Source organism: Loxodonta africana, chromosome 11 (genome assembly GCF_030014295.1).
Source record: "Loxodonta africana isolate mLoxAfr1 chromosome 11, mLoxAfr1.hap2, whole genome shotgun sequence".
In the NCBI taxonomy this organism is placed as follows: domain Eukaryota; kingdom Metazoa; phylum Chordata; class Mammalia; order Proboscidea; family Elephantidae; genus Loxodonta; species Loxodonta africana.
In genome coordinates, this window is record NC_087352.1 from 39,082,757 (window position 1) to 39,100,888 (window position 18,132).

Below are 18,132 nucleotides of genomic sequence, written 5' to 3' on the forward strand. Positions count from 1 at the left end.
TTACATATTAGACACTAACGTTAAACACTGTAACATAATGTAAAATTAGATGAAATACTCTAAACGTTGAACACTGAGCCAAAACCTAGTTAGGTTAATTTTGTATAAGCTTTCACATTTTAAGATACAAGTAGCTGATTTAAAATGGGGTTCCATTCTGATGACTCCATCACAAGTTGTAAGTCAGTTGTGATGTAAGTAGAATATCTATTTTTTTAAGTTTTAATTATTATTACCTTTTATTATTAGTATATTTATAAATCTGGTCTTTATTTGTCTTTGGGGGTTGGAAACATCATATATAAACATCTGTAAGTGAACATCTGAGAATGTTAACATCAGCAAATTACACATTGCAACAATGTGTGTAGTTCATATTGCTAATGATAAGATATAAAAAAAAAAGGTCATAAATGTGGTCTGTGGTAACTCAAATTGTCTTAAATCGGGGACTACTGTATACCGTTTCTTCTCTCCAAGCTTTCACTAATCAACTGCACATATTTTAGAAGTTAGATTTATGAAATTCCACTCATTATTCTTCCTCTTATAGATAGGGAGAGTGTAGTCCAGAGAGACTAAATAACCACTCTGAAATTAAAACACACAAACATACTAGTAAATGCATAAGTCAGCATTTACTCCCAGAAGAGCTGGACAACGAATAAGGAAGACCAAAGAAGAAATGATGCCTTTAAATTCTGGTGTTGAATATTGAATATACCATGGAGTGCCAGAAGAATGGACAAATTTGTCCCGGAAGAAGTACAGCCAAAATGCTCCTTAGACGCGAGGACAGAGAGACTCCGTCTCACATACTTTCGATATGTTATCTGAAGTGACCAGTTCCTGGAGAAGGACCTGTTTGGTAAAGTAGAGGTTCAGAGAAAAAGAGGAAGACTCTCAATGCTCAAAGAAATGGATTGACCTAGTGGCTACAACAACAGCCTCAAACATAAAAACGATTGTGAGGATGGTACAGGACCGGATAGTGTTTTGTTCTGTCGTGCGTAGGTATGCTCTGGGTTGGAATGAACTCAGTGGCATCTAACAACAACAACAATTTACTTCCAGGTTTTACTTTTTCTAGCCCTTTATCTTATCTACTATGCTATATATGGTTCAAAATTCCCCAAGCTAGATTGAGTTTCTCATCACTCAATCAGAGTAAGAGATCAGAAAGATACTGTTTCCTTGTTTAAATCTTATACTTTTCTTTCTTTTTTCACTAATCATAGTTTTTAACAACCCTTAGTGTGCTGAGAAGAACAAATAAATCTGTCTTGGAAGAAGTACAACCAGAACACTCCTTAGACGCAAGGATGGCAAGACTACATCTCACATACTTTGGACACATTTTCAAGAGGGATCAGTCACTGGAGAAGGACATCATGCTTGGCAAAGTAAGGGTCAGTGAAAAAGAGGAAGACCCTCAATGAGATGGACTGACACAGTGGCTGCAACAATGGGCTTAAGCACAGAAACAATTGCGAGGATGGTGCAGGACCAGGCAGTGTTTCATTCTGTTGTACACAGGGTCACTATGAGTCAGAACCAACTCGACAGCACGTAACAACAAGAAGTGTGATGATGTGCTCATCCTGTCTGTAGTAGAGCTCTCCAGGGTGTGCATCCACCAGGTCTTATCTCTCCACTCCTCCAGGGACCCACCCAAGCTGCCTCATCTCTCACCCCCAGAAACAATGCTGCCACAAATACCGTGGACCCATCCCCTCAAGAATCTATGTGAGGGATTCCCTGGGTTAGGCAACCAAGAACAGAGTAACATAAGTTAAGACACATGTACTCAAACAAAGGGCATATTTTTCAAAAACACATTTGAACAATAAGATACATAAAAGTCTCTTTAAATGGCTGCATATGGAGGGAGGGGAATGGGAAAGGGTGTGAGAGTAAAAGGGAGGGAGGGAAGGAGGGATGAAATGGTCTTGCATGGAACAATGAATGTGCACGAAATAGGAGGTGAGATTAACTCAGTCCTCTGCACCAGAGCACCAGAGGGAGAAAAATTTAAAAAAAGATACACTGCTTTGATGGGTTGTCCGTTGTCATGGTTTATTCTTTTGTTAACATTATGAGGTCTATGTTACTTTCATCATTTTCCATAGCATAAATAAATGAGCAATAATTGAGCTAAATGTTGAAAGACAAACAAAAAATTGCAAAGGTTAAAGGAAAGTGGCCCCTAAGTGCTGCCTAGAGTTAGGAAGGTGAGGAAAAGGAACAAAAGATCACGGTCTAAGCCTTTCCATGGAACTCGTCCTTGAAACATCTTGATTTTCCTCAGTTCACTCTCTCAGGCTTCACTTATACACACAAAGAGCTCATAAAAATGTTAGCCAGGAGTGCAACATGCATGAAGAGTCTGGTTTACATTGTCATGTTATGAAGATGAGCAGAAGTAGTAGACAATCAAGGTGGCTGGGAAAGTTAAGGGAGAACAAGGTCATGATAAAAAGTTGCAGAAAATGGTAAACTGTCTACAGAAGAGGGAATGAAATTATTACAATGATTTAGCTTAAAAATGTAGACTAACAACTCAGAAAAGCAGGGTGAGAGTTCTTGCACAACTCATAGAACGTAATCCATGCTACTGAATTCAACATGTAGACACTATTGAATTGGGGTATGTCTGCTGTTTATATTTTCAACAAAAACAAAATAAATAAAATTTCAAAAAAACAGAGAGACTGTAGCAGAACTGTCCTGCAGGATCCTGTAGTAGTGGATAAATGATATTAAGCATTTGCCAAAACGGAATTGACTCGATGGCACTGGGTTTGGTTTTTTTTTTTTTTTTTTGTATAGAACCGTACAACATAAAGAGTGAACCTTGATATAAACTATGAGCTTTACTTCATAATAACATCTATATCAGTTCAGGATGTTAATAATAGGAGAAATTGTGTGCAGGGGAGAGAGGTGGTATATAGTAACTCTGAACTTTCTGTGCATTTTTTCTGTAACCCTAAAACTGTTCTATAAATAAAATACATTGAATAAAAACAATTTTTTTTTTTTTTAAAGAATGGAGACTGGGTTGCTGGAGTATTCATGTTGCATTTCGCCTGTGATTTTTTCTTTTTAGAGGCCTTTCAGATAGCACTCTTCATACAGGCCCTGTGGAGGCACAGACTGAGCTCATCCTTGTCCAGAGACTCCAGCTGAGGTGTCAATGATAAATAAGTAGAACGAAGAATTAACTACAAATAGCCCTAAAAAGTTTGAAGGAAAAGAAACATGGCGGATGTCATGGGTTGAATTGTGTCCCCCAAAAATATGTGTATCAATTTGGCTAGGTCATGATTCCCAGTATTGTGTGATTGTCCACTATTTTGTCACCTGATGTGATTTTCCTATGTCTTATAAATCCTCTCTCTGTGATGTTGATGAGATGGGATTAGTAGCAGTCATGTTAATGAGGTAGGACTCAATCTACAAGACTAGATCGTGTCTTGAACCAATCTCTTTTGAGATACAAAAGAGAGAAGTGAGCAGAGAGCTATGGGAACCTCATACCACCAAGAAATAAGCACGGGAGCATAGCGTGTCCTTTGGACCTGGGGTCCCTGTGCTGAGAAGCTCCTCGATTGGCGAAGATTGATGACAAGGACCTTCCCCCAGAGCCAACACAGAAAGAGGATCTTCCCCTGGAGCTGACACCCTGAATTTGGACTTCTAGCCTACTGAACTGTGAAAGAATAAATTTGTTAAAGTCATCCACTTGTGGTATTTCTGTTACAGCAGCACTAGATGACTAAGACAGCGAATTATTTCTCTAGTATCCTGTGAAGACCACCATCTTGACATTTATTTTGTTACATCTAAACTCACATATTTATGCTTGGATATCCCCCAGTATACTAAAATCTCTTCCTGGGAAAAAGTCAAGTATATTCAAACATCTACTATAGATGCTAGGAAGTAGGATTAACTGGACTGGTGTTCGCAGCTGAATTCAGATGCTGCATCTGTGGTGTTCTTATCAGGAAGTGTCACATTTGTGTCCCCATGGGAACCTGCAGCTGGCCTCTCTATTATTTCTTTTTCATCTTCCCTGAAACACTTACCACATCTTTTTCATAGAAAAATGGGAATTTCAGTCTATCACTATGCTCACAAACTTAAAATTATTTAAGGGTGTAAATTAATGAGATTTTAGTGGAATATAATGAGAACTAGGATTTCTGTGACCTTCCAAATAGAGATTTGTTTAAAAATCAGATGTTAGTTTAGATAATTAATGTTCCGTCAGTTTAAACAAAGTGTCTCTCACATTCATCATTGCTGATGATATCAGACTTTTGAAAAAATGCCACCTTTGTGACACCTGAAGGCATTAAAATGTGAGGCCAAAATTAGCTAAGCTGTAATAAAAAGGTGATAATTGCTAAGTGTAAAGCCACACCGATAATGCATTAAGCAAAACACTAACAGTGTGAGCTGATAGTATCTTATTCTTTCCATGTGTTTAAGTGATTTTCCATCTCTTGAATTTTATCAAAACTAGACTTGATACTTTAATTAATTTTACATATTACAATGCCAACAGGTACAGGCTATAGTGGAATAAAAGCCTCTTTTTTGTTGCAAGTTTTTTACTTCTACTGGCAAAATCTGCCATCATAAATATATGCGTTCTAGGCAGGAGCACTAAAGTTATAAATGCAAGTCTCAACTGTGGCAGCCTTTTCTCACTGGACAGCTGGTTCTAAAATCTGGCTATACGTTAGAATTTTTAGTGAAGCCCAAGCTCCACCTGAATAACTAAATCAGATTTTCTGAACTTGGAACTTGAGTCTTATTAAGGGGGAAAAAAAAAACTTGCCATTTTTTAAAATTTGGGTAGCCATGTTGCAAAGTGGTTGTATTAGACTCTTTGGCTTACAGTGGTAATATGTTTTATTTCTCTCTATATTCTAGTGCCTAGAACTGTATGGAGCAACTAGTTCAATAAATGTTACTTCACTGATGAAATCCATGAATTAAGTAAAGTTTGGTGATTCTTCTTTCCCTTATCCTAGAGCTTTAATTTTGCCATTACTATATGCTAACTTTCATCATACACGACTTTATTTATGAATTATAAGCATCTTTCAGCTAGGGACTAGGTTACCACTGATTTATGTCTCTTTTAACAAAAAATATTCACTGAATATTTTGAAGGTTCATCTATTTATAAAATGTATCACTAAAGAATAAACAGGGAAAACAAGTCAACAGTAAATATTGATTTGCACTACAGGGAAAAATAATTCAATGAAAGGGAGAAATTTTGGAATTAAAATTAAATTCAATTAACAAATCAGCAAATTGACTGGTTAAATCCTTGTTAATTTTAATACGAAATTATTTGAGGTTTACCTTATGCGGTGGGTTAATTACTTCTGTGTGTGGCCTTTCTAGCCATGGTCTTATAACGCACCCCCTCCAGGTGACTATGTGATAGGGTAATAGAGGCCTATCAAGGTGATTGGTCAGTTTTGCCTTAAAAGAGAGCCAATTCCAGGGTAAAGAGGAGAGCTCACCACCATCAAAAAGGCAAGACCCTCAGGAGAAGGCGCAGAGGACTTCCCAACTCATAGAGCGAGAAAGCTGAGTACCTTAGGACAGAGACTGAGGGGCAGGGGGAGTCTACGCCTGACCCACGAATTTAGGACTTGCCAGTCTCCACAACGGCATAAACCATTTCCTTTATACGGTCTGTGAGCTCTGTGAGACATTGCAGGAAATTAGGGAACCCAAATACAGAAAGGAGAGTACTGAGGAGAGAGGGAGTAGTTGATGGATGTTAGAGATGACAGAGGGGTACAGCAGCTTGGAAAAGTCAGACATTTGGGATATCTTTTACCTCTGCCTCCTAGAAACCAGCTTTGTGCTAACTCTTATGAAAGAAATTATTTGTTTGCCTTACTTCTGAATCAGTAAAAAACAAAGAGCATTGGATAATATGTTTTTATCATCACCAGTTATATTATTCTTAATTATTAATACTTATCCAAAAAAAAATTTTTTTTTAATCCAAAACAGGGTTAATTAGTATATTGACAGTTTAAAATGTGTTTATTATAGAGTTAAAGACTGTCTTTATTTGTAAATAATTTTATATATTTAAAATTTCATATTATTTCACACAAAACCAGAATTAAGTTTTAGATGTTAACAATGTATAATCAAAAATAAACAATTTATTTTTTCATAAATTAGCATGACAAGTTTGGGTTAGTGGCATAACAGAGGCATTAACTAAAGAAATTTACCATGCAAACACTGAACAACGGCTACCACGATTCTTGCATTTTTGTTTTTTAAATAATCTTCAAGCTGAACAGAACAACTCCAACCATTCTTATTTTAACCTGATTTCCATAGTCTTTGTTAATGCTGCCAACCTGCCATGAATATTATTCCCCAAGTTTTTTGCAAAGATGTCTTCTTTACCTCCCTACATCTTTGCTAAAATACTATCTCCGTGTGCTCTCTCACTTTAAAACTTAAATCCAACATCCATCCCCGGAACTCCTGATTTCAATTACTGTGCTCTATATTTTTCCATAAGATTCATCATCGTCTTTAAAAATACTATATGCTCAGCTTCTTTATTATGCTTATTGTCCCACTAGCCTTGCCAGAATGCAAGCACCATGAGAGGAATCTGTTGTCTGTTTTGCTATCTAAAGCACCTTGGATAGGAGTAAAGGCTCAATAAATAATTTTTAAATTAATAATAGAATTAAAGAATACCTCAATTTTTCAATGTCTCTTTTAGAACTGGACACCTTTAGAAAAGGTGCCCTGGTGGTGCAATGGTTAAGTGATCAGCTGCTAACAAAACGATTGGTGGTTCAAACCCACCCAGGGGCTCCATGGGGGAAAGACCTAGTGATCTACTTCCGTAAAGATTACAGCCAAGAAAACTCTATGGGGCAGTTATATCCTATCCTGTAGGGCTGCTATGAGTTGAAAATCAACTCAATGGCACCCAACAATAACGGCCCTTTTACCCTCAGCAATAACAAGCTGCTTGAATTTCCCCAAGAGAAATAATGCAGTTTCATTCCTCCATCTTCTCCTTTTGGGAGGAAAACTCTTTCTTCTTTCCCCTGAAGAAAGTCTTTCTTCAAAGCTCAGTTTGAAGCAAAGATGTTCTCACAGGAAGTCATTTCTGAACTTCTGGGCTGAGCTAAATGCATCCTGCCAGTGGCACTTGTACGTTTTTCTCCCTGACTATGTCAAAAGTACCCACTTCACAGGGGTGCTTCATAAACGTTTGTTGAGTGAAACTGAATTAAGAAACATTAGTTTGATTTCTAGAAGAAATGCTTTCTACTTACTTCATATGAAACATATATATTATCTATAACAATTTTATTCTTCTTTATAACTTAGGACATAAATAATGTGTTTCAGTTGATTTCAAGTCAGGAGATAATAACGAATCTGTCAGGTGGTATAATAACCACCATTCCATTTTTTAATGTCTTCCCATGTGTCTGAGTGTCAATAAAGCGGAGTATTTTATAGACTAAACCAAAACCAGACCCGTTGCCATCAAGTCAATTCCGACTCATAGCGACCCGATAGGACAGAGTAGAACTGTTCCATAGGGTTCACAAGGAGCAGCCGATGGATTTGAACTGCAGACCTTTTGATTAGCAGCCATGGCTTCCCATAACTTGCCATAGCTCTTAACAGCTGTGCCACCAGGTCTCCATTTTACAACCTAGTGGCCACTTTTTAGAAAAAAAAAAAAGTTTATAATACTGCATTTATAAAGAGGAATATTATATGTATATCCTTCAGCCAAGAAATCACACTTGAAAAACTAAATAGATATGTATATATATGTATGTGTGTGTATATATATGTATACACACACCCACATACACATGTAAATGGGAAAAAGGGATATACATAAAAATACTCATAGTAATGTTGGAAAAAAAACCCAAATGACTGCCAATAAGGGAAGATTGGATTAAATACTGGATATCCAAGGAAATAAATCTTCACCATCTTTTAAAGTCCCAACTATGAAACTGCATAAGAACAAGAAAGCTGTCTACAATAATCAATAAAGCAGAGTATAATTTATTGGCAAACAATTACTGCATTCACATATAAAAATACCTAGACATTTGAAGCCAATACATTGAAGTAATATATTACAATGATGGGGTTATAGTTAGCTCTTTCCCTTCATCCTTCTTTGTGTTATACTGTTTTAAAGATTTTAAGATGTTCTTTGGCAAACCTTATCTCATTCAGTCCTTTAAACTTCCTGACCCTAGTTCTACAGAGTGGAGCGCCTTTGTGTGTTCATAAATTTTTAATACAACGCTCCTTCCTCTTAGGTACTAGAGAAATAACCTTGGGAGTTCAGTTTACATATGTTTTTGTCTCTTACGACTTTGCTCATTGCTGTTGTTGGGTACCACCAAGCCATTCTGGACTCAGAGTGACCCCATGTGTTACAGAGTAGAACTGCCCCATTGAATTTCCCAGGCTCTAAACTCAACAGAAGCAGATCACCAGGTCCTTCTTCTGAGCAGTCACTTGGTGGGTTTGAATTGCAGCCTTTTGGTTAGCAGCTGAGTGCTTAACCATTTCTCTTACCAGGGCTTCTTAATATAATTCATTAGGGAATTTTTCCATCATATTTATTAAAGCAGTGAGTTATTTTGATATTTTAATATGGATATATATGTAATTGTTCCTGTACTATGGTAATGAAATCTCAATTACATTTTGCTATTTTGTAATATATAGTCACAAAAAGACTTCAGTAAAATTATTAGAAATTAATGTTTACCTTACAAAAATATACGTGAAATCAGATTTTGCAAATTTACTTTAAGAAAAGCAATCCATCCAAAAAGGAATTCTTTTTAACTTGCTCATTTCTTTATATCAGACCCTGAACTTTCTCTTATGGCCTCAAATATGTCTATTATTTCTACAGTACAAGGAATTAATATCTCATTTTCCTTTATTTTTAATCCGTTGACTGTGGGAGCCAAAAATTTTGTCTGACAGTTTTAATTAAACACCAATTTCAACTAATTGCAATTTGAAGAATTTGCTACTATAAAATTGAGAAGATCAGCAGTGTAACTTTTAGAATTTTCTTTGCTTTTTTATGATAAGTCAAATTGTGGGTAGGTTGATTGCCATCTAATGCAAAATCATATTTCCATGATAAATGTTTTCATTCCCCAAAAAGTAATGACCTTTAATAAGAGCAAACTGAAAACCTGACAACTGCAATCAAATAAATCAGATTACAGTACCCTTATGAATGGATAATACATGGGTCAATCCTCTCTTGTGAACAACTAATTGGATGTAGAGGTGGATAATGCCGAAATACTTAAGTGTTTGAGCATATATTTCCATGTATCTATTTTTTTTTTATTTTATTTTCAGGCCTCGAATAAGAAATATAGCCAAATACTTCTCTGTGTGGATAATATATAAGATTCTTAAGATTCTGTTGGAAAGCAGCACAAGTCTGATATGCCAAATGAGTCACAGGGCTATACCTTGCCATTAATGTTTGGGAAGTGTATTCCTACCACAGAAAAGGGGAGCAAATATTAAAAACATAAGCAAATATACACACATATATACAATATACAAAGTCTAAACTATTGTTTATAAAATCTTTGTTTTCCTCAATGATATGGCACTTCCTTAAAAAGCTAGAAAGAGAAACACAATATATCCTAGAGAAATCAGAGCCATCACGTGAATAGACATATGCACAGCCATGTTCATCGTAGCATTATTCACGATAGCAAAAAGATGGAAACAACCTAAGTGCCCATCAACAGATAAGTGGATAAACAAACTATGGTACAAACACACAATGGAATACTATATAATGATAATGAACAATTATCTTACAACATGGATGAATCTGGAAGGCATTATGTTGAGTGAAGTAATTCAGTAACCAAAAGACAAATACTGTATGAGACCACTATTTTAAAACTCATGAAAACGTTTACGTATAGAAAGAGACAGTTTTTGATGGTTAAGAAGGAGGATGGGCTGGGGAGGGAAAAACACTAACTAGACAATAGATAAGTGATAACTCTGGTGAAGGGTAAGACAGTACACAATACTGGGGAAGTCAGCACAACTTGACCAAGGCAAAGTCATAGAAGGTTCATAGACACATCCAAACTCCCTGAGGGACTGATTTACTGGACTGAGGGCTGCAGGCCATGGTCCTGGGAACATTCAGCTCAATTGGTATAACACAGTTTATAAAGAAAATGTTTTACATCCTACTTTGGTAAGTCCTACAGGGTCACTATGAGTTGGAATCCACTCAACAGCAATGAGTTTGGTATTTTTTTGGTTCTGGTGAGTAGTGTCTGGGGTCTTAAAAGCTTGGGAATGGCCATCTAAGACATGTCTACTGGTCCTACTCCATCTGGAGCAAGGGAGAATGACGAAAACCATACACACAAAGAAAAGATTAGCCCAAAGGACTAATGGACCACAACTACTACAGCCTCCATCAGATCAAGTTCAGCACAACTAGATGGTGCTGGGCTACCACCACCTACAGTTCTGATAGGGATCACAATAGAGGGTCCTGGGCAGAGCTGGAGAAAAATGTAGAACAAAATTCAAGCTCACAAAAAAAAGACCAGACTTACTGGTCTGACAGAGACTAGAGAAACCCTGAGAGTATGGCCCCTAGATACTCTTTAAACTCAGTACTGAAGTCATTTTTGACTATAAAACAAACAATAACACATGTAGTTCAGCCATGTATATGAGACTAAATGGGCACACCATCCTAGGTCAAGGGTGAGAAGGCAGGAGGGGACAGGAAAGCTGCATAAATAGAAATGGGGAACCCAAATTCGCGAAGGAGAGAGTGTTGACACCTCGCAAGGGTTAGCAACCAGTGTTACAAAACAATATGTGTATTGTTTAATGAGAAACTAACTTGCTCTGTAAACTTTCACCTAAAGCATAATAAAAAAAGGAAAAAATGTTTTCCTCACTTCTTCACTACAAATATTTCACCCATTCTCCAAAGAATTTTCACCCAAAAGATCCTCCAATTGCAGCATCAGTCTCAAATTCCATTATCTCATATAACAATCTCTTAGACCTAGATATGTCTTTTCTTGCTCCGAAGATCTATGTAATTCACCCCCGCATGCTCATACACCCAAATATACTATCATGAAAATAAAACCTAAAACCAAACCCATTGCCATTGAGTCAATTCCAACTCATAATGACCTTATAGGACAGAGTAGAACTGCTCCATGAGGTTACCAAGGCTGTAATCTTTAAAGAAGCAGACTGCCACATCTTTCTCCCACGGAGTGGCTGGTGTGTTCAACTGCCAAACTTTTGGTTAGCGGCCAAGCACTTAACCACTGTGCCAACAGGGCTCCTTATCGCAAAAAATAGGACAAGAAAATTGCAACACACGCTTGCGTATAGAATGTGGAAATAAAAAAATATTTCTGAAATCTAACTGTGCAGAGGTTGCAATGGGCCCCTGTACTTTCCAGGGAATAGTCCCTTTTTTGTCCCAGGTTCTGTTTCCTGAGAGTAGTTGATTAGTATATGGGTTTCTGTTGTTCTTTACTCTGCTTTCTAGAAGGTTTTTTTTCTACTTTATTATATATATTTTTGCCATATCTGAAGATGGCAATGGAGACTATGCTTTCCCTAGGTGTTCACAACATACTCAGGCTAGTCCCTACCCATAAAAGTTTGGGGAACCAGGATCTTTTCAAATCTTAAGAAGTCAGTCTCATTAAGCCCAGGCTGAAAGCTCATTTAAAGGTTTCTTGTTCATTTTGCTTTTAATGTTCATATCAGTCAGCTTTGACTAAGTTATGATGCAATAACCAGAGCTTTGAACCATGTTCATGCTGGTTTGAATCCCTGCTGAGAATTTGCATTTCTAACAAATTTACGGGTGATGCTAATGTGGGTCTCAAAATTTATTATACATAAGAATCACCTGGGAATCTTGTTACACTGTAGATTCTGATTCAGTATATCTGCGGTAGAAATGTAAATTCTCAGCAGAGGTTTAAACTGGAAAGAGCTGGTTCGAAGCCCTGACATTAACGAACAACTCCAAAATCTCACTGGCTCACAACAACAAAAGTTGACTTACACAACCTTTCACAGTGAATTCCACTGTGGGCCAGTGAAGGTTCTGTGCCATGTCCTCTTATTACAGGATCCATGTTGAGAGAATGACACTTAATTTGGACGTGCTGCCTCAGGATATGAGACATGGCAGAGCCCCATATGTTGGTAAGTGGCACTGTTGCTTATGCTTATTTGACACTGGCCAAGCAAATACCACGTGCACAAGCCTGATGTGATGTTGTGGAAAGTATAATCCTCTAACAGGTAGGGGCAAACAGTATAACCTCCCAAAGACCACAGTTCATTTTTTCTAAATTACAAATTAGATGTCTGAATCAGATATTTGGGGACTAATACTTCATTAATCCATGAGTCCTAAATAATTTCACCATTTCCTCACAAATGATTCAGTCCCAAGCATTTTCTTAAAACTCAGAGGTGTATTCTCCTTGACAGCCAACAAATACTTGCATGTGGAAATTATTAGCGGGAACAATGGCCAATGTGCAACAGAAATCCAAAACATTGTCTTAAATATTTCTACTGTATTTCTCTTCTGACTTACTAGTCCATAGTACAGCCCCAATATACATATACATCATAAAAAGGTCACACATATCCTCATAAAAAAGAGGCATATCAAAGATGAAATCTCTCCCAATAAATCAACACAAGGAAGGGCAGAAAACAATGCATGAGCCTCACTGGCTGAATTATTCTGCGTTCACGTGATGCTGCTGGTTGCTGTTAGGTGCTGTCAAGTCAGTTCCGACTCATAGTGACCCTATGCACCACAGAACGAAACACTGCCCGGTCCTGAGCCATTCTTACAATCATTGTAATGCTTGAGCCCATTGTCGCAGCCACTGTGTCAATCCACCTTATTGAGGGTCTTACTCTTTTCCACTGACCCTGTACTTTACCAAGCATGATGTCCTTCTCCAGGGACTGATCCCTCCTGACAACATATCCAAAGCATATAAGATGCAGTCTTGCCATCCTTGCTTCTAAAGAGCGTTCTGGCTGCACTTCTTCCAAGACAGACTTATTCATTCTTTTGATAGTCCATGGTATATTCAATATTCTTCGCCAACACCACAATTCAAAGGCATCTATTCTTCTTTGGTCTTCATTATACATTGTCCAGCTTTCTCACGCATATGATGTGATTGAAAATACCATGGCTTGGGTCAGGTGCATCTTAGTCTTCGAGGTGACATCTTTGTTTCTCAATACTTTAAAGAGGTCCTTTGCAGCAGATTAGTCCAATGCAATGTGTCTTTTGATTTCTTGACTTCTGCTTCCACGGGTGTTGATTGTAGATCCAAGTAAAATGAAACCCTTGACAACTTCAACCTTTTATCCGTTTATCATGGTGTTGCCTATTGGTCCAGTTGGGAGGATTTTTGTTTTCTTTATGTTGAGGTGTAATCCATACTGAAGGCTGTGGTTGTTGCTCTTCATCAGTAAGTGCTTCAAGTCCTCTTCACTTTCAGCAAGCAAGTTTGTGTCATCTGCATAATGCAGGTTGTTAATGAGTCTTTCTCCAATCCTGATGCCCCGTTCTTCATATATACAGCTTCTCAGATTATTTGCTCGGCATACAGACTGAGTAGCTATGGTGAAAGGATCCAACCTTGATGCACAACTTTCCTGACTTTAAACCACTCAGTATCTTCTTGTTCTATCCGAACAACTACCTCTTGACACGTGATGCTATTAGAGAAAAAAATCTAGTTTGACTGGAACAGTTCTGACTAAAACCTAAATCAGAAAATGTAATATGTGTTTGGTTATTAAATTAACCCACAGAAAAATAATTCAGCTTGTTATTTTGTTTTGTTTTCCTGTTTGGCATTATCTGGAAACAGTCTTTCTAACCCAGAAGCTAATGCTTTTTGCTCCAAAAGTTGTTCAACAGGAGCTGACGCAATGACTGAAGTACCATCCGAAATTGCTGCTGTCATGTGGCAGCAGCCTCACAATCACATAGACATTTGAAAAGATGTTTCCTTCAGAAAAAAAAAAAAACTCTTTGTTGTTTGTAATTGTAGCTGAAATCGCCTGAGTTGCCAGTGTGCTGTCAGGACATTACATTGGGCCTTTACCTTCCAGAAACTTCTGAAGTACTCTAGAAACCATTAGCAAGTTTACCTTTCACAACGACATGAGATATGTAGAGAGCACTGTGGGGAGAAGATCTATGCTAATCCTCTGATATATAAGCTTAAAGCTTAAAACTTGAAACCCTGAGCTTTACTGATCTCATGCCTATATTTTTTACACATACACATACCATACACAAACATGCTGGTTGAAGATACAGAGCACATATAAAATAAAATAAAAATTAATGAGTTAATTAAAAACAAATAAAATAAGAAAATAAACTACAAGCACCACAAGGATGTTCAGGTTGTTCATGTAATATTTTTTCTCTTTCCTTACACTTAAAATTGCTTACTGATTTTTCATGATTAACATGTGGAGGTTATTATCTTAAAAAAGAAAAAAATGCTTTATATATGTTATAAAACACAATTTTGAAGATGCCCAGCATACATTTACTTATAAAATACCTCATCTTCCTTCTGGTTGAGTCCCCGTTTTAGTTCTTCTACTTGAAATCTCAGTTTCTTTACTTCTTCCTCATTTTGGTCCACTTGGTTGTTTGCATGAGTCAGCTCTGCCCTTCTTGCCTGATATTGCTTGTTCAGTTTATAGTAGGCATGTTGAACTTCCAACAGTTCCTTTAAAAAGAAAACAGGGATTCCGTTATTGATAATTTATTCTGATAATGTCAGAAGACTGGCTGCTTGTTTGACAAAGGAGAAAAGCAGTTGAGGAAGAATCCAGATGAGTCATCTCTACGTTTCTGTAATTAAATATTTTGATTTGTATATGACTGCAAATAAAAGATATATTTGTGTGTGGCCAAAACTGCTAAAACAAAATGCACTCTTTTTGTAGTGGAGTAAATGATCCATTTTCCATCTTACACAAATATAGCATTTTTGTAAGCTTTCCAAAACAGGAAACTGATATCCATAAATACATTTATTTAAATATATTTTCTTCAAATACTTTTATTATGTAAAATAGAATAAAAATAAATGCAAAAAATGCTGTTCATCTACCATGTCAGCAGAAGTATTAAAAGTTAGTGATATTTTTCTGAAGAAAAATGGTTTTGTACTGCGACGGTCGTGCCATCGCTTCACTTGGCACCCTTTCTGAAACCACAGGAATCTGGCTCAGAGGTCTGGAGTGACGTGTCCACCCTGTGGTGAAGAAACAGTGTGAATCTATCAGTCATGAAGGGATTAGATCTCAATCAACCTTGATATAATTAACACCATACATTATTTGAATTAGCAGGTCACCTTAATTGGCCTCCAATTATTAATAATATTGCTTCTCATTTTTATTAAGACTTTTCTGTGTAAAATTAATAGCTCTGTCATTATAGAAAATACCTTTATTAGAACTATGTAGAAAAAGACTAATTTCTAGTTTCTCATAATGTTACAAAACTGTAAGAAAATCCTAGAATATTTTTTGATTTCCCCAAAAATTACTGTCATGGTACTTTACATATGGAGATCACAAAGGGTGGCATTACCTAAAAATCCATGGCTAAATTTTTTAATACAGCTAGGCAAGCCATTAAAAATGGAATTTTTCCTCATATACTAATAATGATGATTATGATGAATATAAAACTTTCCATCACAGTTTCAAAAGTAAAAAATAAAACTATAAAATATTGGAAGAAAAAAATTTTTTTTTAAATCACCAAGTAGGGAAGGCTTTTCTAAGTATGATTCCAAATCATGAGATGACAAAACAATGATAGATGTAATCACACTAAATATACAATGTGTGTGTAGAAAATAAGATAGTATGTCCCACACAGAAAATCTTGCAACCAGAAACAGACCATGGCTTTATTTACTGTATGAAGAGTTACATCAAGTATATGTAAATTGGCTTGATATAAAACATGAAAGGACAGAATTCATAGGATAAAAATATCTCAAGCATGGGAAAGGTTACTCACTGTTACTGAAAAGAAGGGAAAATGATTCCAATTTATATAATATTCTTGAAATGAGAAAATTATAGAAATGGAGAACAGATTCATGGTTGCCAGGAGGTAAGGACCAGGGGGAAGGCAGTAATATAAAAGGGCAACAGGAGGAGCCTTTGTGGTAATGGAGATGTCTGCTTCTACCCTATCAGTGTCAATAACCTCATCGTGACTGTGTACTACGGTTTTAAAAGATGGCACCCTTGCCTAAACTGGGCAAAGAGTACACAGATAAAAAAAAAAAAAATCTCTGTATTATTTCTTAAAACTATGAATTTATAACTATAAAAAATAAAGTAAAAAAAAAAAAACCGAGCACATCGAAATACTATTTTTCATGCTGCAGATTTGCAGGAAAATTGTGATAATACAACCTGTTGGTAAAAAGCGGAGAAACAGAAAACTATTTTCTCATGCATGGAGAAATACTGGTGCTGTCCTTTAAATGCACATAATGTCTGACCTAGCCATTCTTCCCCCAGGACTGTACTCTCTAGATGTACACACGGTTGTGTGCAATGTTGTACATGTCAGGATACTTATTACAACTTTATATTTTTGTTCATAGTGAATGATTAGAAACGAAATATCCATTGTAACAGGGTGATTAAGTTAAAAAAAAAAAAAAAAACCCAAACCCACTGCCCTCTCATAGCGACCCTATAGGATAGAGTAGAATTGCACCACAGAGTTTCCAAGGAGCACCTGGTGGATTCGCACTGCCGACCTCTTGGTTAGCAGCCTTAGCACTTAATCACTATGCCACCAGGGTTTCCATTATAATTAATTATAATTATAATAGTTATAATTATTATAATAAGGCAGATAGTTGTATATTGATATAAAGATTCTCCAAAATATTCTATTAAATATCCTACTAAGTAAATCAAAGTGCCAAACAGTGTGAACAAAGAGTTCCCACACGGAAAAGCTGATACAAAGTGAAGTTTGATCTGGCACCATTGGTAATGGGCAGGCTCCTTTCCTCTGTGAAACCGCTGCACTCAAATGGGACCAGGCTGAAGTTCTGAGGATGTGGGGAGAGAACTGGAGGGCAGGACTGTGGAGAAACACTTGCTACCACTCTCAGAAAGCCAGGGAGAGGACAAGGAAGAGGAGGGTCCCCTCACTCCTACCAGCCACCACCCACTAGCATCCAGAAAATGTTAGCCTCTCAATATCCTCTAACAAACTGGGCATCAAATACCTGGGAGAGTCCTTGCCTCAGAGCTGCTGTCCTTCAAAACTCTATCCCTGTAGGAGTCTGAGTCACTGACACTCATGTTTAAACCCAAGAAGTGCCAAATGGCAGCTGGGAACACACCAATTTGGGTTGCACAGCTCAACCCTGGGTACTTCCCAGTTGGCTGGGCAGGCATTCCCTGGTTACCTCACTAGCCTCAAAACAGCCCTGCAGGGTGGAAAATCACAGAATTTTGCAAGAGTTACATCACCAATTACATTTAAAATGCAGACAAATTTGTTTCTTCAGAGTGTATTTTTCAAATGTCAAATTATGTATCATATCCTTTTACAAAGAAATGTGTAATATGGAACTCAATCCTATTATCTGGAATAACAATGGAACATTTAAAGAAAGATCGTCCCTCTTCTATGAAACTTCAACAATTTCCTGCAAAGATAATGCAGGGCTTAATGGCAGCATTATAACTCTCCTGCAAAATGATGGCTTTTTCTCAGGAATTATGCACCTAGTTGTTGTTGTTAGGTGCCGTTGAGTTGGTTCCGACTCATAGCGACCCTATGCACAACAGAACGAAACACTGCCCGGTCCTGCACCATCCTTACACAATCGTTGTTATGCTTGAGCTCGCTGTTGCAGCCACTGTTATCAATCCACCCCATTGAGGGTCTTCCTC

The 18,132-nt window shown here is 37.1% G+C and overlaps 1 long non-coding RNA gene across 1 annotated transcript in view; it reads right to left on the minus strand.

The window, feature by feature from the left end:
- Positions 1 to 17,572, minus strand: part of LOC111749585 (uncharacterized) — a 166,685-nt gene extending 149,113 nt beyond the window's left edge. The window contains exons 1-2 of the long non-coding RNA XR_002784786.2: positions 17,460 to 17,572; positions 14,742 to 14,912 (exon numbers count right to left, since the gene is read on the minus strand). This is a non-coding gene — a long non-coding RNA (uncharacterized LOC111749585). The remainder of the gene's footprint in view (positions 1 to 14,741; positions 14,913 to 17,459) is intronic.
- Between the last annotated feature and the right edge of the window lie 560 nt (positions 17,573 to 18,132).